Source organism: Hyperolius riggenbachi, chromosome 8, assembly GCF_040937935.1.
Source record: "Hyperolius riggenbachi isolate aHypRig1 chromosome 8, aHypRig1.pri, whole genome shotgun sequence".
In the NCBI taxonomy this organism is placed as follows: domain Eukaryota; kingdom Metazoa; phylum Chordata; class Amphibia; order Anura; family Hyperoliidae; genus Hyperolius; species Hyperolius riggenbachi.
This window is the reverse complement of record NC_090653.1, coordinates 69,416,840-69,443,696: the sequence shown is the minus strand read 5'-3', so window position 1 is coordinate 69,443,696 and position 26,857 is coordinate 69,416,840. Positions and strand designations below refer to the sequence as shown.

At 43.2% G+C, this 26,857-nt stretch overlaps 1 protein-coding gene across 12 annotated transcripts in view; it reads right to left on the bottom strand.

The window, feature by feature from the left end:
- Positions 1–26,857, bottom strand: part of TMEM91 (transmembrane protein 91) — a 510,612-nt gene that overhangs the window by 225,262 nt on the left and 258,493 nt on the right. For 7 of the 12 annotated variants that reach the window (XM_068250623.1, XM_068250638.1, XM_068250628.1 and 4 more), the window contains one exon: positions 7,351–7,418. The exons of 3 other annotated variants lie outside the window; for them this stretch is intronic. The gene's annotated coding sequence lies outside the window, so the exon portion shown is untranslated. Of the gene's footprint in view, positions 1–272; positions 565–7,350; positions 7,419–26,073; positions 26,144–26,857 lie in introns of those variants that run through there. 2 more of the 12 variants (XM_068250624.1, XM_068250625.1) reach the window with 2 other exon arrangements.

Below are 26,857 nucleotides of genomic sequence, written 5' to 3'. Positions count from 1 at the left end.
TGGTATTAGGTGGATATATAAAGTGTGTGTTTTTAATATGCTATATAACCACATGCCTTGAGAAAGGGGGACCCTGCGTGGCCCCCGAAACAATTGTTGGGAATTGATTGTGGAGACTGGCACAGCACACCGCTGATGATACTCGCTATTGGGGCTGGAGTTAGTGCATCAAGAGCCTCCACACACAGACAGATTCTGGACAATGGGTTTCAAATGTGTATTCCTCTTGTCAAACCGCTCCTAAACAACAAACAATGTCAGAGGCTTCTTACCTGTGTTAAAGAAAAAAACAACTGGTCTGTTGCTCAGTGGTCCAAAGTCCTCTTTTTTGATGAGAGCATTTAGAAACCAAGGACCCAGAGTCTGGAGGAGAAATGGAGAGGCACACAATACAAGATGCTTGAAGTCCAGTGTGAAGATTCCACAGTCTGTGTTGATTTGAGGAGCCATGTCATCAACGCAGCTATCTCCCAGGATATTTTGGAGCACTCATGCTTTCTCCCGCTGTTGAGCTTTATGGAGATGCTGACTTCATTTTCCAGCTGGACTTGGCACCTGCCCACACTGTCAAAAGTACCAAAACATAGTTCAATGACCATGGGATTACTGTGCTTGATTGGCCAGCAAACTTGCCTGACCTGAACCCCATAGAGAATCTATTGAGCATTGCCGAGAGAAAAGATGAGAGACGTGAGATTGAACAAGGCTGGAGAGCTGAAGGCCGCTATTGAAGCATCCTGGTCTTCCATAACACCTCAGCAGTGCCACTGGCTGATAGCATCCATGCCACGCCTATTGAGGCAGTAATTGATGCAAAGAGGGCTCCAAACAAAGTATTGAGTACATATGCATGATTATATTTTTCAAAGGTCTGACATTTTTCAAATTTCAAATCTTTGTTTTATTGATTTCGTGTAATATTCATATTTTCTGAGATTCTGATTTGGGGGTTTTCATAAGCAGTAAGCCATTATAATCAAAATTATAACAAAGGCTTGAAATACCTCGCTTTGCATTTAATGAGCCTATTTAATATATTAGTTACAACTTTTAAGGTGAATTACTGAAATGAATGAACTTTTGCACACTATTCTAATTTTTTGAATGTCACCTGTATTTCAATCAAAGCTACCACAGATGTCAAAAGTTTAACTACTAATTAAGGTGGAGGAATTTCTCTCTCATCAGGATATTTTTGGATTGGGCACAGTTCTTGAAAGGAAAAGTTCCTTATTGTACCACTTGTCCTTTTATGTATATTTCTTCCTGTACTCTTTGGCCTCAATTTTGGTATGCTAACCGTCCATTTTACCGCATATCTGGTATTTCACCGCATGCGGTAAAAGCAGTTTGCTATTCTGGTAGGTTTTAGTCAGAATTTACCTCATGCTGTAAAATGTGCGGTATTTTGCGATATTTTACAGAAAATTGTAATTCTCATGAAAGATAGGGTGCACGTTAAAACATAATTAGTGTATTATAATTGGTGTAACGTAATTTCCAGACTCTAGAAGTCTGGGACGCATTATTAACTACTTGCTGACTGCTCCACGCCAATTGGCGTGAGCAGTGCGGCAGCCCCAGGACCGCTCCACGCTGATTTGCATGAATGGCCGTTTATGGGGCTAGGAGAAGATGGTGCGCAGGCTGCGTGCGCATCTCCTGTTAGGCGGGCGGAGCTCTGCTCCGCCTTCAGTCTACGAGCGGTGATCGCAGCTCGGGAGACTGTTAGACGGCGAAACCGCCATCAAATTACTTTGTGCAGCGCTGGACTGGGGACAGCTGTGTGACACGGCTGTCCCCTCTGCCAGTGCGGAAGTGATTTGCTGTCATAGGCTGAAGCCTATGACAGCCGATCACGCTGATTGGCTGGCGGAGGGAGGGTGGGAGGGAGTGGGGAAAAAAATAAAGAAAGAAATGTTAAAAATAATCAAATAATTATTTATTAAAAAAAAAAAAAACATTGGGTGGGGTGACCAGACCCCACCAACAGAGAGTTCTGTTGGTGGGAAGAAAAGGGGGGGGGGGTCACTTGTGTACTGAGATGTACGGCCCTGCAGCTTGGCCATAAAGCTGCAGTGGCCAATATCATGAAAAAGGGCCTGGGCTTTGGGAGGGGAGGGGGGGTGTTAACACCGCGGTCCTCAAGTGGTTAAGGCGGGGGGGGGGGGGGGGGGACATTGGAGCTCTGGGACCTACTATGAAGGGGACACTGGAATGCTGTACAGACAAAGAATCGAGGTGCGCATGCACGGCTTAAGTAATGTGAGAAGGCCAGCGGGCTGTGGAATGATCTCACCTGTATAGCGTGCTGCTAGGTAGAGATACGGGTGCCTCAGCTTGTGGGGAAGCATCTAACAAAGCTAGATGTTACTGTATATACACTAAAGCTTTTATTATGCAACGTGTTTTGGGGTATAAAGAGCCCCCCCTTCCTCAGGCAAACTGCTTACACACTGTTTTCATCTCATTTAAAGCACACAGTAGGAAGTTTATTTGGTCGTAAGGTTAAATGTTAAAAAACAGCCAATCACAGTCAGCCAATCAGTTGTTGGATTCTGGGTACTACTAATTAGCATAAATGACTGTGATTGGCAGGTTTTTAACATGTGACTGTACAACCAAATAAACTTTCTATGTATTTAAATGAGATGAAAACAAAGTAAAAAACAGGTTTATTAGTTTTAGTTAAAAAGTCTCACCTCCCCAGTTTAGGTGACCTTTTAAATAGATAAGGGAGAGTCCCTAAACACCAGCACATTGCTCAGATCTCTCTCAAAATAGACCATTTTTAAAAAAAATAACATTCTTAAAGAAAATGTATTACAGTGTATCCTATTCCCAGAGGGATCTTTCCCAGTTTTGGTGCTACCATTTATATTTTTCAGCAAAACTATAGATTTTAACCAAATCTGTTCTGGGCAGCCTGTCATGTGGGTCTTTAACGTATTTCCTTCCAATTATGGTTAGTAACTAATCTTTTAATTCAAATAAACAGTGATTTACAGATTTGGCTCTAAAGATTGTGTGGATGAACGCTACCAAATTGGAATAATACATTTCAATCTACCTTTTTACCATATAGGCAGGGGCGTAACTAGGCCCCACCGGGCCTTCTGCAGAATTTCAGAGCGCCCCCCCCCCCCTCCCTGGGGCCCGCTCGTGGTCGTTTTGTGGGGGCTGGAGGGGTGGCAGCATGAGGGGAAGGCCTTGGCCACAGTCGGCGGGGAGAGGAGAAGTTCGCCCCCCCCTCTCCCTCACCTCGGGGCTCTCCCCTCTGCGCTCCCCTCCAGCTGGTTACAGTGTGGGCAGCGGGCAGATACATACCTTCTTCCATGCGTTCCACCGCATACTCCTCGCTCTAGCGGCAGACGTCACTTCCGGAAGTGACGTCAGCCGCTAGAGCGAGGAGTATGCGGTTGAACGCACGGAAGGTATGTATCTGCCCGCCGCTGCCCACACTGTAACCAGCTGGAGGGGAGCGCAGAGGGGAGAGCCCCGAGGTGAGGGAGAGGGGGGGAACTTCCCCTCTCCCTGCCGACTGTAGCCAAGGCTTTCCTCTCATGCTGCCACCCCTCCAGCCCCCACAAAACGACCACGAGCGGGCCCCAGGGAGGGTAGGGGCCCGCTCTGAAATTCTGCAGGGGGGCCCGGTGGGGCCTAGTTATGCCTCTGCCTATATGGTAAAAAGGTAGATTGAAATGTATTATTCCAATTTGGTAGCGTTCATCCACACAATCTTTAGAGCCAAATCTGTAAATCCCCTCTCCCCGCCGACTGTGGCCAAGGCTTTCCCTTCATGCTAGTACATAGCAAGGAAATGAACAGCGCTACTTAAAAACAGGCAAGTGCCTACCTGCAAAAGAGTGCAAGCCCCACTTGTGGAGTCGAATACACACCGAGCATACACATGACCTGTCTACCACTGGAGGAGGATGTTAGTTTCCTGTAACAGCTTGCATGCAACCTATTAGGTACTCGTCCCTCCCACTGCGAAGAAGTCGATCCTCCATAGGAGGGGCCTAACACTAACTAAATCCTAACCTATGTATATGCATAGCCTGGGTGCGGCTAATCAAATAAAATCGATTTTATTTGATTAGCCGCACCCAGGCTATGCATATACATAGGTTAGGATTTAGTTAGTGTTAGGCCCCTCCCATGGAGGATCGACTTCTTCGCAGTGGGAGGGACGAGTACTTAATAGGTTGCATGCAAGCTGTTACAGGAAACTAACATCCTCCTCCAGTGGTAGACAGGTCATGTGTATGCTCGGTGTGTATTCGACTCCACAAGTGGGGCTTGCACTCTTTTGCAGGTAGGCACTTGCCTGTTTTTAAGTAGCGCTGTTCATTTCCTTGCTATGTACTAATTGATTTCGTTTTTGGTCAGCTGCTCCCACTTAACAGCCATGCTTTTGGTGTATATGCAGAGCTTCTGTTTGGGTTCAAGGTGCGTTTGTAGTTTCTGGGGGGGCTCAGCGCACCTCTGATTGGAGGCCATTCGGAGGCGGCCTGGTGTTGCGCTGATCCACCTTTTCCCTTCATGCTGCCACCCCTCCAGCCCCCACAAAATGGCCCAGAGCGGGCCCCAGGCCCCCCCCCGGGAGCAGAGGCTGCAGGGCCTATTGTTACGCCAGTGCATATAGGTCAAAGTATAATTTAGCACCTACCACATAAACCCAGATGTCTAAACATGTGATTACCCTTTCATGTTTCTACATATTTAAGTCAGACATACACATACAATAGAGTATGTAGTTCCTGTCTCCTCTAACAGGTGTCATGGCTGAAACGTAGCGAAGCAACATCTGTACACCATTTTTAGACAACTACTAGTGAAAACCATGGTATGTAATAATAGGCTAATAATAATAATGGTATGTAATAATAGGCTAGTGGATATCCACATTACCAAACTGTAAGCTTTCTGTGACTCTGAGAAAAGTTACAATTTAATAGTCCAGTCAGCCCCCTGAGATCCTTCTAAAACACCTCTCCGCAGGGGCGTAACAATAGACCCTGCAAGGGACGCCTCCGCAGTGAGGCCCAGAAGCTACAGGGAGCCCGTGGGGGGAAACGTTTGAGAGACTGACAGCTAAGGGCACCGAGAGAAAAAACGAATTCTGCTCTCGCACCATTGTTATATTGACTGCATGTGTCCACCACACAGATAAGGACTCATACACACTCTGGAATTTGTACACTGTCCCGGCTCCCTAGGGTTCGTAAAAAAACATCTGTCTCTCACTGCTGCAAAGATCTGATGACTGCATGTACAACAAAGAACGGAGTTACATTTTGAAAAAAAGTTGTAGACTTTGCCTTTTTCACTCTGAAAGGATTCCTAGATTCTTATCACACAGGCTAATGACCTTATGCACTCTAATTACTTTTATAACACAGCAGAGTAGAGATTGATGTCTCACTGTTGCTGCTTCATTGAGAGCTTGTTGTCTCATACTGAGTCCAAGATCCCGTAATAAGAGTATCAATCAGTGACATTCTGAATGTTTTGCCAAAGTTACAGTGAATACTATATGTTATGTTCAGCATGTCATTGTTGTTCCTCCATATAGCATGTGCTCTCATGTAGTAAAATAATACAGCTCTGTGTGTATATGTGTATGTATGTACTGGGAGCAGAGCTGCAACAAGGGACTTGTCAGCTGCAAGGGGCTGGAGGAAGCCCCAGGTACGTAGATCTGGGGGATAGCATAGATTGCCTGACATTTCCTTTAAGTCTAAGTGTTTTTATCTGCATAGGGAAAACACATTGGTCCTCAGTTTTTCTGTGCAGAAAGCGAGGGGGGTGGGGGGCCCCATCCAAAGTTTCGCGGGGGTGGGGCCCCATCCTAAGTTTCGCAGGGGGGCCCAGTGATGTCTAGTTACGCCCCTGCCTCTCCGGCACAAATCTTTTTCTAAATTTATACACACTTGGTTGTAGAGTATGATATGTGTCCATGTAGCTGGTGTCAGATAAGTCACTTTTAACCACTTCAGCCTACAGCGTTGAAAATTGTATGCATCGGAGCAACGTTTACCTCCCATTCATTCGCCAATAACTTTATCGCTACTTATCACAATTAATTGATCTATATCTTGTTTTTTCCGCCACTAATTAGGCTTTCTTTGGGTGGTACATTTTGGTAAGGATTATTTTTTTCTAAATCCATTTTAACAGAAAGATTAAGAAATGGAAAAAAATCATTTCTCAGTTTTTGGCCATTATAGTTTAAAATTAATACATGCTACCGTAATTAAAACTCATGTATTTTATTTGCCCATTTGTCCCGGTTATTACACCGTTTAAATTATGCCCCTATCACAATTTATGGCGCCAATATTTTATTTAGGAATAAAGGTGCATTTTTTCAATTTGTGTCCATCCCTATTTACAAGCTTTTAATTAAAAAAATATATATAATAAGATACTTTCTTGACATGCATATTTAAAAAGTTCAGACCCTTAGGTAACTATTTATGTTTTTATTTTGTTTTTTTAATTGTAATTTTTTTTATTTTTATAAAAAAATTATTTGAGTAATTTTTGGTGTGGGAGGGAAACACATAATTTTAAATGTAAAATAATGTAATTCTTTATTAAAAAATGTATGTGGTGCAGTTAAAGAACAATAAAGAGCACAGGAAACTTTTTTGGGGGCAGAAAGTCGATTTTTCTGCGGGGAACTTAGATCGGTGAATGGAAATTATATTCCCATTCATTGAATGGGGAACTTACGGCAGGCAGCAGGAGCGCACCTCATGCACAGTCTATCTGGACGGATATACCTGTCCAGATAGACTTAAGTGGTTAAAGTACCCGATAATAAGCCCAGGCACACTTGCACCACAGACTGTCACTGCTATGGGCTGCAATTTTCTCAGATAATTTGAGTCTGTGCCTGCTCTCCTGCAGACTGCACAGCAGATTGATGCAATTCAAAGAGCAGCAACAGCTCCACCTACAGGGCTTAATATATATATATATATATATATATATATATATATATATATATATATATATATATATATATATATATATATATATATATATATATATATATATATACGCACATGCATACGCACACAAAAATAGCCACACTGTTATATCCATTAGTGACCAGCATTTTTTTTTTCATGAGGTTATTGAATGTGTTAGTAGACTACGTTTCATTTTTTCTGAAGTTTATCAGTTATTTGAAATTGTTGTGATTTGAACACTAAGTGCAGTTGATAAGACCTAACAAACAGGTTTCAGTGATTTGTTGAGGTGAGAAACAAAAAATCAATATCCGTATACAGAGCAGCTCACATACATTTTTTTAATGAATTTTCTGATATACTATACCTGCAATAGCAGCTCCTAGCAATACTGTGAGTAGGGGGGACTTGTACATTTTACACAGATGACATTACCTGTGGATAAAAGCAAGCAGAATAACTGTATGAGCAATAGAAAGTAGGAAATCAAGTTTTTGCTGTATGTTATGCCAAACTGTAGTTTCACTTTACGACAGCACTTGTAGCTGCAAATAGGTGACATGTGAGACTTTGATTATTATTATTTATTGTATTTATAAAGCGCCAACATATTACGCTGCGCTGGACAATAAATAGGAATACATACAATGTAAACAAGAAGCAATAAACAGAGAGGTAGCAAACGGTTATACAACATAGGATAAGGTTGTCCAGGCAAACAGGGTATGCGATGCATGATCATGTGATTTTACAGAGACCCAGCAATTCAAGTCTGAGTTAGACCATGGGAAAGGTTTCATAGCTGGGTTGCAAAATCAAGAAGGATACACTAAGAGGGGGGTATCCTGCAAAAGGCTTACAATCTAAAGGGTGGGGAGGGACACATAAGGTACGGCTGTAGAAAAGGTGCTGAGAGAGTTAAAGTGAGGTAGATGGGGGTAGGCCATTTAACCATTTACCGCCATCCTAACGTATTAAAACGTCATGCTTACCGCTATTAACAGCAACATGACGTTTTAATACGTCGCGCATTCCCGCCGCTGCTACCGCCGTGTGTCCGCCGCTACCGCCGCCATTACCGTCGGGATCCCGTGCTGGGCGATTGGGGAAGAGGACTGAACAGTCCTCTACCCAATCGCAGTGCCTGGAGTGAATGGACGTGACCGCGAACAGCGGCTACGTCCATTCACATAAACAGGAAATGTAACAGTTTAATAAAGTGTGTAAAAAAAAAAAAAAAGTGAACACGTCCTATGAGTGTTCACCAGCGCCATCTTGTGGCCAAAAAGTATATTACACCTACAAAATTCATACATTTTCAAGTATATACACATCATTAATAAAATTACACTTCCAACCCTCCCCCCCAAAAAAAACACTTGTAAAAAAAAAAAATCAGCTTAAAAAAAAAAAAAATAGTTGCCTTAGGGACTCAGCTTTTTTTATTCTATATTTTATGGGGGAAAATTAATTTTAATTTATTACATAGGGGCTTGTAATTATGGCCAGAACAAACAGAAAAATAACCACTTATATTTCAAAATAATATACTGTCGCCATACATTGTGGTAGGGACATAATCTAAACGGTTTAATTATCGGGACCACTGGGCAAATAAAACGTGTTTGTTTTATCCACAGGAGAATGTTTAATTTTAAAACTATAAAGGCTGAACACTGAGAAATAATAATTTTTTTTCTTTTTTTTTCTGTTTTTCTCATTAAAATGCATTTAGAATAAAAAAATTCTTAGCAAAATGTACTATCCACAGAAAGCCTAATTGGTGGCGAAAAAAACGAGGTATAGATCATTTTCTTGTGATAAGTAGTAATAAAGTTATTAGGGAATAAAAGGGAGGAGCGCTGACAACTGAAAATTGCTCTGGTCCGTTAGGATAAAAACCCTTGGGGGTGAACTGGTTAAAAAAAACGTGTTTTAAGGGCTTGAATGAGTTCAAGGAAGGATTGAGACTAGGAGTGGGGGTGGCATGGAGTTCCATAGGGTGGGGGCAGTTCTTGAGAAATCCTGATTACTAAGCTACTAGATGGCATTTTTGAATCTGTGCATAGCAACAGGCTTTAACTGACTTTTGACAGGAAAAATCTTACATTATTCAAAACTTCACTCATAAAAGTTACATTAGATCTGTATTGCAGCTCACTTCTTAATATCTGGATAATATAATAGGAAAGGCCAACTCCTACAGTTACTCAACTACTGCTGCTGACAGCTCATTAGAATGTTGTAACATATGATGGCCAAATCAAGCTTATTATTATTGCTAATTTTGGTTCTGGCGGGACATAGTTAACACATGAAAAGGCCACATCTTACTATGATCAGTAATATCGAAGACTGTTTTTCTCTGTTCAGTTTTGTCTGCTTGTTTTTGTTCAGCTGACATTTGCTCATTGTCACACTTGGCAGCTTCAATAGCAATATTCTGTGCTGGCAACAGACAGACGTCTGTGCCACTGGAGTCATTACTCTTACTATGTATTTGTACTCTGAAAATGGAAAATGAATCAAAACAAAGGGATATGAAAAAATAAGAGGGACCTGTTGACTATAGAATATTGTGTTGCTATTCTAATGTACATTTCAGAAGGCAAGGTAACTATTATTACTCTGTGATAATAATGTTGACAGATTTTCTACAGTGAATTATATTTATATTGAATTATACACATTATAGCCTCTCAATGAGATTTACAGTCAATTGTCCCTATAACAAGCAAGTTACATTTTTGTCCATTATATTTTTGAGTGGAGGGGGGGGGGGGGGGGGGGGCTGAAGGGGGTGTCTAGAATTATGGTTTTGGTTTGTGGAAGGCCCCCACATTTCCAGGATGAAACACACCCGAACGTAGTGATGTCCTAGAAATTCCATGCATTTTGTGTTCTGTCTGGGAAAAATAGACTTTGGACACTAGTGCTGAAATGCAGCTATTAAAGGAAATCAAAAGTATAATTAAAAAAAAAAATTAGTTTAACTTACCTGGGGCTTCCTGCTTCCCCCCTGGAGGCATCCTGTGCCCATGGCGTTGGTCCAAGTCCCTCTGGCCAGCAGTGGCAACGCCCGCAAGACTGGCCGGCCAATTGCCTTCTCACCATGCACTCGATGCTGGGAGCGTACTGCGGAAATCGCTACTTCGCATGTGCAGAGTGCTCCCGGCAATGGGAGCGCAATCAGAGTGCCCTTGCGGCTCAGGGCCGCGCATGCGCATTAGCCGCCAACTGGCAGCGACCGACCCACTTTTGCTTGGGTTGCTGCTGCTGATTGGAGGGACTTGGACCAGCGTTGTGGGCACAGGATGCCTCCAGGGGGCTGCAAGAAGCCCCAGGTAAGTTGAACTTGGTTTTTCCCCCCTTAAGTCTCCCTTTAAAGTGAATGGGAACCGCATTTTTAAAAAAATGAAGCAAATACTTACCTAAGGAAAGGGAAGGCTCTGGGTCATATAGAGCCTTCCGTCTCCTCTCTCTCGGTGCCCTCTATCCTGTGCTGGCTCCCCCCCTTTTTAATCTCCCGCCGAAAGGGTATTTGGAGGTTTTCGGGAGCCGTGTCCTCCCAAAGACTTGCGGTTCCATACTGCACAAGAGAGTGTGCTTGTGCAGGCGCAGTACAGGGCCGCCCTTCTTCAAGAGCACTCGGGCTCCCTGAAGATTTCTGAAGCCTCCTTCGGCCGGGTAAAGCAGTATTTGACTAAATTAGTCAAATACTGCAACCGGGCGAGCCAGCACTGGAACGAGGGGACCTTCCCACTCCTTGGGTAAGTATCTGTCTCATTTTTTTAAATGCGGTTCCCATTCACTTTAACTGCCTGGCCTCTATTGACAATAATAGATAACAAGAGTGTAAGTTTTGAGTTCAGTAACTTCTTTACCTTTCCAAGAAAGGTAGATGGTGCTTAAATTAACACGCACCTTTTCAGACCACTAAGTGGTGGTCATGTGTTATGTGCCAACCTTTCCAAAGTAAGAGTAAGGGCAATTTTTCACTGGGGCGCTGTATCCGATTCCAAATCGGATAAGGCACACATGCTTTTAAGATTCCGCAGCTAATTCACTATAGCCGTGCCATGTATGGCTATACAAATTCCGATGCATGCTGCAGCAACCTACAGCATGCTGTCCAAACCAAACCTCAGCAGCATGTGATTCGGAAAGCAAGCCTATTGACTGAATAGGCAGTGATTCCCTGTGCGTCTGACTCGCATGCGGGAATACGCTGCATACTCACATCTAGTGGAAATAGACCTTAGGCCAGGAACCCACTAGGAGCGATTTTCTAAGCGCTTTGTGATTTGAAAACTCTTGCTAATGTATTTCTATGGGTGTGATCCCACTTGAGCGATGTGATTTTATATAAATCCCCCATAGCATTGCATTAGTAAGAGCTTTTTCAAATCACGAGCACTTAGAAATCCCTCCTAGTGGGTTTCTGGCCTTAAACTGTTATTGGGGATTGTTTAACCCTAGCTATATATACTTGATTTTTTTCATTTCAGCCTGCAGCCTTTCCAACACATCCGTTCTGGAATTTATCATAAAATTAAGAAAATCTATTGTTTTTTCCACGATCAGGCAAAACAATTATTTTTCACTAGTTGATTGCCCGGCATTGCCCAGGTATGTATTTGGCACACAATTACTCAATGACCAAGTTTGTGAGCTTTGCGGTCTTTGGCATCAATAATTTGCACTGAAATGAAACAAATCTGATTGGCCGTTTGTGGCTCCACCCCTTTTCTGAATTTGATCCCCAGCCACCCAATGACTAACTGTACCAGGTTTGAGGCTTGCGCCATTAACAGCGCAAGAATGGCAGCAATTAAATATTCCACTTGAAAATCAATAGGTGAATTTTGATTGGCTTTTGTAGGCTCCACCCTTTTTTCTGAATATTAATCTCAGTCACCCAGTGACCAACTGTGCAAAGTTTGAGAACCCTGCCATTAACAGTGTAAGAATGTCTGCAGCTTACATTTTCCCAGTGAAATCTGTTTTTGTCTCTGCCCACTTTTTGGTCATGGTGATAAAAAGTATCCTATATGTTATTCCAGGTATTATACTATGTGTGTGCCATATTTCATTCTAATCCGTTCAGCCATTGTTGCGTGCTTGAGTAACAAACATACAAACTTTCGCATTTATAATATTAGTGAGATTTCTTGATTCTTGACCCAATTAATAATTTTTATCGAGAAAATCGATTTGTTTGAACCAAGTATGTCTATCTTAATAACTTCCTGTCCGGCGACTGCCCATAGGTGTCGGGAAGTGGCTGTGCACATACACATGTGAATGTGCATAACATACCCCCCAGCCCCCATGGTATTCGCAGGTGCACTTTGATCCTCTTCCCTGCAAAACAGATCATTTTAAAACGTCTGCTGTTTTGCACTGAAAAGTGAAAAAAACAGACATTTTAAAACGTCCATTTTGCAAGAAGAGGCTAAAAAAGCATTTCAGTACCGGACGGCGGACACTGTAGCAGAATGCAGTATATTACTCACAATACCCACTTTTACGGTAATTTACCTGGTTTCACCATCAGAAAACCTAGATCTACTAATTTAAATGGTGTAACAGGGGCAAATGGGCAAATAAAATACGTGGGTTTTAACAATGGTAGCATGTATTATTTTAAAGCTATACTAGCCAAATTTTTTCCATTTTGATCTTAATATTCCCGTTAAAATGCATTTAGAAAAAAATAATTCTTAGCAAAAGCCTAATTTGTGGCGGAAAAACAAGCTATAGAATAAATTCATTGTGAGAAGTAGTGATAAAGTTATTGGCGAATGAATGGGAGGTGAAATTTGCTTGAATGCATAAGGTGAAAAACGACTGAAAGCTGAACTGGTTAAAATTGATTTTCTCAAAAACTACAAGGTCTTTTTGGAAAATTATTTTTCTGACTTGTATCCACTATTCTCAATAGTGTCAGCAGCATGTATGGAGGCTTTGTTATTCACTGCTAAAGTCGGCATGAAATGAGGCGAAAATCATGCAAAACTTTATGCCAAATTATGAATGACTATACGAAATCAATTGAATTTACAAAAGGTAATAGGCGTAACTGCGAAAATGTATGCAAAATTTTGCGTAAAACGAACTCTGTTGCAGGAACTATAAAAGAAGAATTAGTGATGACTCACTAATGATGTTGTCAGTGGTGGAATGGGGGATACGTTTCTGAAAAGTAGATTTCTGTATGATCTTTCCACAAATTATCCAATCTGTATGACAAATTGATCCATTAAATTCTAATTGCTGCTGATACAATAGAAAAAAAAGGCTTCTAATAATACAAATATTTTTTTTAAACATTTTAATACTGTGTGGATGGATATCTGTCTGTAGCTAGTTTATTGGCAAAACTGTAATTCTGGTTCACAAAGTGCTTCCCGTATGAGAAATTCCCTGAGCTCTCTCTGCCTCCTGCCTTGTTGTTCTGAATCATTTGTAAGTGTTCAGTGCTTGCTGGATTAACTCCCAGTTCTCATGAAGGACTGGACTCCAGCCAGCAGCGTACTCAACCCCACATCCCGGCCCGCTGCTCTGCCATTGTTCACGTGTGCTCTGCTGTGACAGGCCATGCTGCAAACTAATAATACGAGGTGGCAGAAAGAGTGGCTTCTGTTCTGATGAGTGGTGAAAACCGCCAGTGCTGCCACCACATGTGACACATCAACCAACTGCCAGCTGCAACTCTGGGACTCCAAGTGTTCTCCAAGTCTAAACAGAACATGCCGAAATCAAACTGATGTTAAATATGCAGACGGGGAGGAAGATGACCTACATGCTCCTAGTTATCCAATTTTCCCAGAGCCTTGTGGGAGACATCCAAGCATGCTTCATATGTCTGTCACTAGACCTTCACCTTGGTTCCACTGCTGTTGGGCACTGCCCATATACCTCCTACAATATTCCTGTACAGTCCAAACCCACTTCACTGCCCATATACTTCCTACACTATTCCTGTACAGTCCAAACCCACTTCACTGCCCATATACTTCCTACACTATTCCTGTACAGTCCAAATCCACTGCACAGCCCATATGCCCCCTACACTATTCCTGTACAGGCCAAACTCACTGTAGAACCCAGCTGCCTGATACACTATTCCTGTACAGTCCAAACACATTGCACTGCACATAAGCCCGCTACACTATTCCTGTACAGTCTAAACCCACTGCACTGCCCATATGCCCCCCTCCCCCAACACACATACACACACACTATTCCTGTAAAGTCCAAATCTACTGCACTGTCCATATACCCCCCCCCCCCCCCCAAACACACACTATTCCTGTACAGTCCAAACCCACTACACTTCCCATATATCTCCTACACTATTCCTGTACAGTCCAAACCCACTACACTGCCCATAAGCCCGCTACACTATTCCTGTACAGTCTAAACCCACCACTGCACTGCCCATATGCCTCCTACACTATTCCTGTACAGTCCAAACCCACTGCACTGCCCATATATCTCCTACACTATTCCTGTACAGTCCAAACCCACTGCACTGCCCATATATCTCCTACACTATTCCTGTACAGTCCAAACCCACTACACTGCCCATAAGCCCGCTACACTATTCCTGTACAGTCTCAACCCACCACTGCACTGCCCATATGCCTCCTACACTATTCCTGTACAGTCCAAACCCACTGCACTGTCCATATCCCCCCCCCCCCAAACACACACACACACAAACACACACTATTCCTGTAAAATGCAAACCCACTGCACTACCCATATACCTCCTACACAATTCCTGTACAGTCCAAACCCATTGCACTGCCCATAAGCCTGATACACTATTCCTGTACAGTCTAAACCCACTGTACTACCCCCATATGTCTCCTACACTATTCCTGTACAGTCCAAACCCACTACACTGTCCATATGCTCCCTATACAATTTCTGTACAGTCCAAACCCACTGCACTACCCATATGCCCCCTACACTATTTCTGTACAATCAGAACCCACTGTACTACCCATATACCCTCCTACACAATTCAAACCCACTGCACTGCTAAAACTTTCACTGGAGACATACACATTTTTAATCTTATGTTTTTAAACACAATAAGACTGTGGGATTCAAATAAACTAGGTAGGCATATAGATATATTTGTTTACCTTATTAGTTTATTTTCAGTTCAGGTTTGCTTTATTCATAAGATGGAAAACTTTTGACTTCTGGTAGGATGACCAGTATTATTCTAGAAGCGGCTCTGAATAAAAATCCCACCTGACCGCCCCTCTCTGTACGTAAGTGCCACTTCAGGTACACTTTAATGCCTTATGTCATTCTATTTTGTTTAAATAAGGCAAATCTGAATTGAAAGGCTTCCATTTGTGCAGATTAAGGTTCAGCATTATTTCCATTACTGAAGTTGCCTAATGAATATGCTAAGTATGAGGGGGTGTATTGTTTAAGCCTGGAGATACTGCTGCCTGCGAAGCCTTAGCAGATTATTAAGGCTGCTTTAATGCTTTCTCATTGATGAAATGAAATAAACGTGATCATTCTGTCACCGCATCCCTCCTTTCCTAAACCCTTCCTCGGCTATTTCCCACCCCCTTCCCCCTTTTCTCACCCTCTGCTCCAGCTCAGCATGCTGCTGCTGTTCCTCTTTCTATACCTGTGCTCTCCTGCTGCCTGTCTATCTCAGGGGCTCTGGGCAAACCACCAGCCTGGAATATGACCTCGAGCTACGCTGGAGCAAGCCTGCTAATGAAATAAATGTCAATTACATGCTAATTAAGAGTGCTTCATTAAAAGTGTTCTAACGTCTTCATTTGCTGCTCCCCATGCAGCAGGTGGAGGATCGGCACGCACTGTTCCTGGACGTTCTTCAACATGCGTCCTAGAGGACGTTTTCCCCTACAGCTTCTCAGCTAAAGTGATTTATTCCAGTAAGTGATGACTAATCTCGTCTGCCAATATATATATATTTTTCTTATGCGACACTTGGCTGTTCTCATCTCCATCCTCAGACTTCCTTTGCCATCCCAAATCTTTTCATGTTCATTGCATTCAGACCTCGTCTCTCTCGCTTTCTCTCGGCTGATTTTATTTTCTTAAAAGGTTGTGAAAGCTTTAATGGAACAATATATCAGTCAGAGCGCAAAAAGAGGAAGGGACGGAGAGGGAGAACGGGGACGGCGAGGGGTAGGAATATAATGAGGCGAGGAATTACGAGGAGAGAGAACAGCAGAGGACGGGAGGACGGAGAGCACGAGAGGGAGGAAGAAATAATGGAGAGAGAGACAAGAGGAAGGAGATTGAAAAGGAGGACATTCTAAAGAGCAGAAATAGAAAGAATATAAAGAAGAGGAAACAAAGAAAAAGAACAACGGTAGATAAGAAACCAGGGAGAGAGAAGACAGAGGGAAGTACACGAGACACAAAAGTGGACCTGTTATATATTAGGCAACTACAGGGGGGCAGCCACTGCAACCACAGAGGGGCAAGAGCTTATTATTAGCTCACTCCCTCCAGTAAAGGGGTTCATCCCTCAGATCATGTGCTTCTGTGGTTTTGATGGCAACACTTGTTTTATGACCTTGTAAGATGGATTCCCAGGCGTGGAGGGTCACTATGAGTAGGCAAGGGAGATGGTGTGAAAATTGTGTGGACCCATCAATGTCTTGCTGGGGGGGGGGGGTCCATGATTTGTAGTTACGCCCCTGTTAGGCAAATTTAAAATAACTAGTCTACAGCATTACCTCCTTAGTAATACCTCACTCAGTGGAACCCTTTGGATGGCCCCGAGGGTTCTCCAGTCTTCCTTCGAACCTCTTAATCTTCAACTTTAAAGTTAAGATTGCTTGCGGCTGGATTGCAAAGGCACATGGACAGCCTGCACAGTAGCACGAAGGCGCTTGTACACAGCTTTTTTTCTCAGTGCACCAGTGGCTCCGAGCTACAGCACAGGCACAGGCATCCAGGTGCGGCAGTCCTGAAGGATCAGGGAAGCCTCTAGAGCTTAGGTTCTCAACAGGTGGAACGCGTACCCCAGGGGGTATGTTTGATGGTTCCAGGAGGTACTCAGGCTTGATAAACTTAACCAAGAATAACAAATCTAGAGTTTTAGAATATGATAAATCTTATTTACAACAACACCAAATTAGTATTTAAGCTAATTAAAAGCAATAGTAAGTGCTTGGAAATTGTTTAGAACTAATTATGTAATAGGATTAAATATATATTTGTCAAGGGGTACTTGTGATAATGTTTACTATGCTAGGGGGTACTTGGTGAGTACAGGGCTTTTCAAGGGGTACATACCAATAAAATGTTGAGAAACACTTCTCTAGAGCATTCAGGAGCTGCGCCTGTGCAGTATGATTGTGCAGGCGCAGAATGCTTCCATCCATCGGAGCGGGATGGGGCCACGCATGCGCGATGAAGAGTGACTGAGCCAATAGGCGATCATTGGGGAACCGGAGAGGACCCGGGAGACAGCAAGGGACCGAACTGCCTGAAGTGGGCTGGAGGAAGCCCCAGGTAAGTATAAATCCTGGGACAGTATTCATCTCAGGTTTCCTATTTTTTCATCTCTGAGTCTCTTTAAAAAGGAGCTGTCAGCCATACTATCTCAGAAAAAAAGCACTTATATAAGTAGATAAATACTTGCTCTACCTACATAACATATGTATTGCACTGTCCATTTTTGATTTTTGTACAGTAAAAAAAAAAGAGAAAATCCTTCTTAGCATTTCTCATTTTAACTGTGGCTATTATGAAGCCAATCCTGATGTCATTTCCTCCTTTACTCTCCTCTACCTGATTGTGTATGCATTGCCCGCCCTCTACTATAGAAAGTGCATTGTCTCAGCATGAGAAATATTGGCCAATCAGAGAGGAACAGAGGTGTGGGAGGGGAAAACAGGAGGGAAAGAGGCTTCAGCAAACCAGGCTGCATTAGTTAAGTCTGAGGGGAAATTAAAAAGCAAAAAAAGGACAACCCAGCATGCCCTGCAACTTCCTTTTTGTGTATCAAATAAGAGACATGTAAACTGGGGAATGATCATTTGTCGACAAGAAAAGTGATAGGTATTTTAACTTTTGGATTGCCTGGTTAGCATCCTTATTACTTGTTTACCAGATAAAAATAAAGAATTGATTTTTGATTTTATGCCCGACCGTTACACTTTAAGTGTCATGACTATAGACAATGTCAGTGGTAGATAATATATAATAAGAAGAAAAAGAAGAAGAAAGACCAATACAAATACAAACTGGTAAAGAGTAGAGTAGAATAGAAGAAAGGAGAGACATATAAGGAAAGACGAGCCTACAAAATGAGTATTGGGAGGTATGAAGGAGAGAGAAAAACATGGAATAAGCAAAAGGCAAAAGAAATGTCAAAGAAGAAAAATATACAGATATAAGGAAAAGAGATGAGCAATAAATATTTTAAGAAAAGTAAAAACAGAACAGAGAATTGATAAACCGAGTACACAAGGAGCAAGACAGACGGAAATGACAGAATAGCCGTAAAGGAAAAAAGATGATATTAGAGCAGAACATAGAAAAGAAAAGTAGGAATATCAAGTAAAGAGATGAGGAAAATAAGAACACCACACAAAGAAAAAAAACAGGATAGCACAGAAACAGAAAGGACAGCTCCAAAGAGAGAAGAGAAAACAAGCACAAAACAAGATAAACAGGAGAGGGGAGATGCCTAGAGGAGCAGAGCAAAGAGTGTATCACACAGGAGTGAGCTCAACAGAAATAACAATACCAGAAATGGACACAAGGAAAGAGAATAGCAAACATATAACACACACAAGAGACCCAGAAAAGGACAGGTGATATAGAGCAAGAAAGGACAGAAGACAGAATATTTCAACAGGGGAGGGAAGAGATCCTCACAGAAAAAAAGAGAAAAGCGGCTCACAATAGAGAGATGATAAAACTCAAAAGAGCAGTGAGAACAAACAGGAGGTAAGATCAAACACTGGAGAAAATAGAAAGAAGAGTCATTTCTACAGAAAGACAGAAAAGCAAGACAATAGAAGACATGTTAGAGGACATCAGAGGACAAAAACAAAAAATAGTGCAATACAGAAAAAGAAATGTGACAGATACAAAAAATCTAGAGAAGGAGAAGAGACAAGGCCCAGAAGGCAGGAAAGAGGACACCAGAGGACAAAGACAACAGGGAGCACAACACCGAAGAAATGTGACAGAGAGAAAACAGCTAGAGAGGTATAAGAGACAAGACACAGAAGAGGACAGGTGAGAAGACACCAAAGGATAACGACAACAGTGAGCACACTACAGATAAAATATGATAGAGAGAAAACACCTAGAGCAGGAGAAAAGACAAGAAACAGAAGACAGGTGAGAGGACACCAGAGGACAAAGATAACATGGAGCACAATACAGAAGAAATGTGACAAAGAGAAAACACCTAGAGCAGGAGAAGAGACAAGATGAAAGGGAAGGGCAGAAATTAGCATGGGAGAGAGAAAAAGAAGCTGCCGAGCAAGGCAAAAGGCTGTGTAAGGAAAAGAGTACAATATAATAAAGAGGTCTAGAGAAGAGACCTGGAGAACCAGCCACCCAAGGCCCAGACCTTTGTGACCTTCACAGAAATCCGGCCCCAATCATGTCCTACTGACTTCCAGTGTGTTCACCAGTATTCTACAGGCACCATTAAAGGGAACCTTAACTGAACGGGGGGTAAAGAGTTTCACTTACCTGGGGCTATTACCAACCCCCTGCAGCAGTCCTGTGCCCTCGGCGCCACTCTGGAATCCTCTGGTCCCCCGCTGTCACTTAGTTTCGTTTTTGACGACTCACCAGTCGCTGGCCGCCATGCGTATTATTGGACGTATTATTAGCCCCAGGTAAGTGAAACTCTTTACCCCCCGTTCAGTTAAGGTTCCCTTTAAGGCAGAAAAATGGCTACATTTCCCCTATGTCTAGAGATCCAGCCTTCTGGATTGGTCACCTGATCTTCTTTGTGTACATTCAGCTTGAGATCATTGAGCTACAATGCAACTAAATAAAACTAATAAATCACATTTTCTCCAGCCAATCTTCTCCTTGAGCAGACAAAAAATCTTTTTAAGTTTTGTGGCAAAAATATGTCTACTGGAACTCCATTCCATTCTTATTAGCTCCATATCAAAGTAAGTCAGAGGAAGGGACCGAAGAGTGGACAGATTTAACAGTTACATGAGAGTACGCTAGGAACAATGGAGGCATACATATATCAGTGTTTATTAAGCTGGACCTCTGGATAAGGCTATTGAGGAAGCCCACCAAAAAGAATCAAAGAAAGGTCAAGGATACAATGACCAGTCTCCCAACACTTCATAGTCTACATAACAATGACATGTTTAGTGGACCTGGAACACTATTATAGCTGTAACTTTGCATTATATTGGGTTGCTTTCTTCATTTAACTTGAACTCTGCTTTATAAGCACACAGGCGTGGGATATTAAATAATGAGGGAAGGGACTAGCTTGTGATATTAATAAAATAGCAGCATAGACATGGAGGAACATGGGGGAAATGAAGACTGAAATAAAAATAGAAGTAAATGAAAACTGTATACATGGGTCTTTGGGGAGCAATTCGAGGCTGAGGAGATGAGTATGTAGAATATGAAGAGATAAATATGGAAATGGGAAAGGCGCACTGAAGACCAAAGGAAAATGATTAAGTTACAGTTGTAAAATGAAAAAGAGGATGGCTTGATCCACAACCATGAAGCAATAGTTATAATGAGATAAAGGAGATGAAGGGGAGTAGAACAGGAGGGGGCGTTGGCGCAGGTTTACAGCTTCGGTAAAACAGATCAAAGTGCAGTTAAGATGCGCAAAATGTAGTCATGAATGAGGAATCATTATTCATTTTTGAAAGTGGACTCCAGGCAGTAATCCAAACGCAAACAGTTAAATGGCCTTACATCAATAATTTAAACATGTATAACTATCTCTGCAAAACCTTAAAAATCCATTTGGAACTTGTCTCATGATTCTTGGTTGCCGCTTCTTCCATGGAGAAAATTCAGCTGTGTGCGTAGTTACTGACAGAGCAGAGTTCATGCTCAGAGTGGGAGGGGCAGAAACCCAACTGACTGGTCTAATCACTGATCACAATCACCGATTCACATGCCTCTCAGCAGCATACATGCAAAAAGGGCGCTGGGAAACTTGGGCGCAGGGTGAAGCCTAAAAACGTCTCACTCTGCTATTGCAAATGTCCTGGCGGCGTTCAGGGCAGCCATCAGGGGGGGACAACTGACACTGCAGTGAGGGGCCCTGTGCTTCTGCCCCTCCCCCCCCCCCCCCCAAAAAAGCAATGGAAGGGCTGCATGTGCTGGCCTGTGTCTCACTAACCAGCACACCGCATTCCAGCACTGAGAGGAGAGTGACATCATCGCTTGAACGTGGGGAGCAGATGAGTGAGCCCGCTACAGTGGACTTTCTATACTGGGGCATCACCTATATCTGGCTACAGGCTACCTATACTGGGCCACCACCTATACCTGGCTACCTTTACTGGGGCTGGAACCACCTATTCCTAGCTACCTATACTGGGCCACCACCTATATAGGGGCACCACCTATACTTGGCTACCTTTACTGAGGGCATCACCTTTACCTGGCTACCTATACTGGGGCACCACCTATATTAGGCTACCTTTACTGAGGGCACCACCTTTACCTGGCTACCTATACTGGGGCACCACCTATGTTAGGTTACCTTTACTGAGGGCACCACCTTTACCTGGCTACATATACTGGGGCACCACCTATACTTGGCTACTTATACTGGGGCGCCTATAGCTTGCTACCTATACTGGGGGCACCTGTACTTGGCTAAACTATACTGGTGCACCACCCATACCAGGCTACCTATACTGGGGGCAACTATACCGGGCTACCTATCGTGGGGCACCACCTATACTTGAATACCTATACTGAGGCACCTGCATCTTGCTGGTCTATACTGGGTCAGCAGCTATACCAGGCTACCTATACTGGGGCACCACCTATAGCTGGCTACTTATACTGGGGGAACCTATACCTGGCTACCTATACTGGGGGCACCTATGCCTAGATACCTATACATGGGGGCACCTATACTTGGCTAGGGCAGAGGGACGAGCTGAGACAGAATAGGACAAGAGGTAACACAGGGGGATAAAAGAGGCACAGGGGGAACAGAGGCTGACAAAAAAAAGCACCCCGCTTTCTTCAGTGTAGGAGCCATGCACATTTTTTCGCCGCAGCGCACTTTGCACATGGACATGGGGGTGGGATGGCTAGTGGGTAGGCACTGCAACCAGTGGGGGGCCCAGGGAGGGGGGGCCCAGGCCTGATGATGTGTGAGGGGCCCCAAAATTTCTGATGGTGGCCCTGGCGGCGTTAATTACTATTCCCCCCTCAGGACACTATCGACTCAGAGTTAAGATGCAATTCGGCTGCCAGCTATTGATTGCGGCTGTATTTTGTACTTTGGGCTCTGTCTTTTGCCGCCACCCAAATTACCCTCTGAGCACTGCCATAGCCGTAATTCACATTACAGTCTATGGCAACGCCCAGTGGTGCACAAATGTCCACTGCCCCTTTCTCACTCTCAGCAACCCTATGATCTGATTTTATACATGTGAGCATGACAAATTCTAACCACTTAATAGCAAGCAAATTGTAATAACTCAAGTACAGGTTTATTATTATTATTATTGGTTTATAAAGTGCCAGCATATTGTGGTGGTGTATAAAGTAAAAAAAAAAAAAAACATTGGGTACAAAATAATACAGTCAATTGTAAACACCAAATATAGACACGGGTCCAAAATACAGAATTGGTAGGCATTGTAAATACTCTGACAAATGTAATAAATAAAATGTAGAACAAATTCCCAGACACAAAATAAATAACAAAATCCAAGACACAAAAGGGTGAGAGAGCCCTGCCCTAACGAGATTACAATCTAAAGGAATGGGGGAAACAAGAGGTGGGGTAGTATACAATATACATAAAAGGAAGCGTGTTTTTAGATTACTTAGTAAGGAGTACAGCTTGGCCAATGGAGGGAGGGAATGGCCTAAGTTAGAGTGTATGCTTCTCGGAAAAATGGAGCCTTGAGGAAGCGCTTAAAGATTTAAAAAGTTGGAAAGTGACGGAAGTGTTTTGCAAGGGGATTCCAGAGGAGGGGTGAGGCAAGTGAGAAATCTTGTTTACATGAATGTGAGGAGATGATTTGAGAGGAGGACAAGAGAGGGTCGTGTGCAGATCTGAGAATGCGGTTGGGTTGGTATCTTGAAACTAGTGAGGAGATGGGCAGGGGGGAAAGATTGTGGAGAGCTTTGTAGGTTAGGGCTAATGCCTGGTACACACCATGCAATTTACCTTTAGATGGGTCAAATCGAGGTCCAGACAGGTCCGATCTGATTGCTGATCATTTTTTCTGATTGATTTTTATATAGACGTGATTGGAAAATTGTCTATTTGACCAGTTTATCTGATGGGAAATTGCATGGTGTGTACCAGGCATAAGAGTATGAAATGGATCCTCTTGTTAGTTAGCAGCCAATAAAGAGCTTGACAAAGAGGAGCAGCAGAGGAGCAGAAAGAACGATAAAGGAGTCAAGCAGCTGAGTTCAGTACAGATTGGAGTGGTGCCAGTCTGTTAGTTGGTAGTCTACAAAGTAGTATATTATAATAGTCCAATGGTTTACAGTGGTGCAATCGTTTTACTGAATAACCTCTCAGGCTCAAACAACATAGCTGAGCCACAGAGGCAGTTGTGATTCTTTCAAGACACCTCTGAATCTCCCCATTTTTTACCATGCTGTGAGATTTACTCACAGGGCATTGGAAAAAACACAAAAAAGTGTTCTCAGACCCCCCCCCCCCCCCCCCCGAGAAGGGCATGTTTATCAATATTAGCTGTTGAAAATGGATTTTAGTGTTTTAGCGGCCATCCATAGCTGTTCCCCATGTAATCTTTGGTCCATTCAGGAAGGACAACACATTGCTCTGGTGATTGGCAATGAAGAAGCCGAACACATCACTCCCTCCATTTCCAGGTTCTCTGTGTCAGGAAACGTATAGCAACCAATGATTTGAAGAGTAAGTCCCAAGCAGGGCTGTATTTGCCATAAGGCACGTGCCTACAGGCGCCTGATGATAGAAAGACGCCTCAATCCCCTCCCCTAGTGCCTCCCTCCTTTCTAATGCAGAGTCTCGAGTTGTAAATAAGGTTCCTCACACAGCTCTCTGCATTCCATTGACAAGATCTACCTTCAGTGAGGGGCACCTCTACCTATTTAATACTGAGGGTACCTCTGGCTACCTAATGCTAAGGGACACCTGTAGCTACCTATGATAGGCAAGGGATGTAAGGGAGAGGTGACAGCTGGGACAGTAAACATTCTTGCGGTGCGTTCAGTGGGGGTTTGTAGATTCATAGAGTGCGAAGTCTATGGTGCAAGGACATCTGTGCCTAAAGGCTCCTATGATGTAAACTTAGGCCTGGTCCCAAGCATTCCCCACTCACATTAGAATCGAGAAGAAAAGCTGGTGAGTCTAATCAGCAGCTGCAGGAATGAAGGTTTGCCGTGAGTTTTCAGAGATATCGGTACTGAAAGCAGAAAATTTTGGCACCAGAGGCGGCGTAGAAGTTAGGGTGCCGCCATAGGTGCCTTTAGTAATATAGGCTACAGAGGGAAATTTGGGCACTGGAGCCACCTGCTATGCAAGCTGTGGCTACAAATAAGGTTAGGCATTGGCGAGGGGGGTGGTACTTAGGGTTTGGCATTGGAGAGGAGGGGTTGGTTATGGTTAGGCAACAGTGAAGGGAGGGTTCTGTGTGAGAATAGGGTTAGGTTTACCTGTAGCAAAATGTCAGTATAAATTTACCCAGTGGTGTACCTGTAGATGGGTGCTCTGGGTGACGAAGCAAGAGGGGGTGACAAAACCCTCACACATACCCAGAAGTGACTGATTATTTATGCAGCAGCGGTTTGCAAAAGCTGCTGCTCCTCCTGCTTCTGCCTGGCACAACTTATGATTAGCTACAGACCCCCGACTGGCCCCGTCTCTGTCCTTCACGTCACACTGATAAATAGCGGCCTGTGTCTTTCTAATGTGATTCTAGGAGTCGGAAACCATGTGTGCGTGTGTTGCATGGAACAGCGGCGGTAATTAGTCCCACCCCTCCACCAGCAACCAATGACATCTCTCACCCTCCACAAGCACTCACTGACCTCTCCCACCCTCCGCCAGCACCCAGTGACCTCCCCCCAGCACCCACTGGCATCTCCTATCCTCTGCCAGCACCCATTGACCCTTCCCACCCCTTTGCTAGTACCCACTTTCCCACCCTGATCAAAATACAAATACCATGATATTGTTCAGTGTGAGAAGTTTCTGATATTGGCCCTGAATCATAAAATGCAGGTAGAAGTTATGTGCACACATAGCGCACATATTTTACCAGCATTTATGTTAGCAACTTAACATGCATAGTACAGATAACATAACATGTGCATTATATACCTTACGAGCATTGCGCTTGCACAAACACTAGTAGAATTTATGTGCCCTATGTGTGCATGTAAATATTACCTGCTTTTTCTGAATCAGGGGCCATTGTTCACTGAACACTATCAGTAAATATTGTCAGCAAAGCATTATTTAGACAAAATGTAGCTGGTAACAACATTAGCATTTACCGTATTTTTCAGACTAAGATGCCCCTAACCATAAGACGCACCTATATACTAAACCTGGTGCATCCATGGAGAAGGGGCATCCTGTGGATTATGCCCCCTTGTACCGCTTGTGTCTCCCTTGTCCTCCCCTGTCCCCTTGTGTCCTCCATGTGTCCTCCTATATGCCCCTTTGTGTCCTTCTATATGCCCCTTTGTGTCCCACTTGTGTCCTCTTCTATGTTCCTTTGTGTATAAGACGCAGTGACTTTTTTCCTCTATTTTGGGGGAGAAAAAGTTAGTCTTATAGTCCAAAAAATACAGTAAGTATTTTAGCAAAATCCACTGAAAAAGGCATTATTCAAATGGTTTGCATACTTACTTTTCCAATTCATGAAATGTATGAGCTAAGTAAATTCTTCATTTTTTCAGTTTGTAGCGTACTGCACATACTTTGTTATACATACAAGTAAAAGGGAAAACGAGGAGGAGTTATTACAGCAGTCATAGCTGGCAGAAGACAGGATACGTCCAGAACACCACATTTCAGTTAAATAATGTAAACTTAAGCAAAGTGTAGCGTTGTCAGCACCCAAAAATATAAACAATCATTTTTTTTTACAAGAAGCTCACTGGTTTCTATGGGCAATGGGTCATCTTTTGTCCAGTCTTTACAGATTGCATTATTGCCTTGCGCTTATACAGGGGCGTAACTAAAGGGGAGCAGCCCCTGCAACCGCAAGGGGGCTCAGAGCTGTAAGGGGTCCCCAACTACAACTTCACTCCCAACAGTAAAGAGGTCCATTCTTCAGATCAGATTTTTTTGTGGCTACGCTTGTTATGGGTGTGCAGATTATGATGTCCACACTTGTTTTATGACCCTTGTGAGATGGGCCCCAAGGCTGTGCAGGTCACTAGGGGTAGACAAGCGAAATGGTGTGAACATTGTGGGGCCCCATCAAAGTATTGCTCGGCGATTTGTAGTTCTGCCCCTACCTCTATACCCAGCTTCCCTATGCATGGGACTGCGCATGATGCATAGGTGAGAGCAGATTATGCAAATGCTACGTGGTCCAGTAGTACAAAAGACCCAGTGAAGTCTTGCTGCATAATGGTTTATCCAAGAAGCACTGTATATACATTATCCACAATTCATCTGTTTCTAC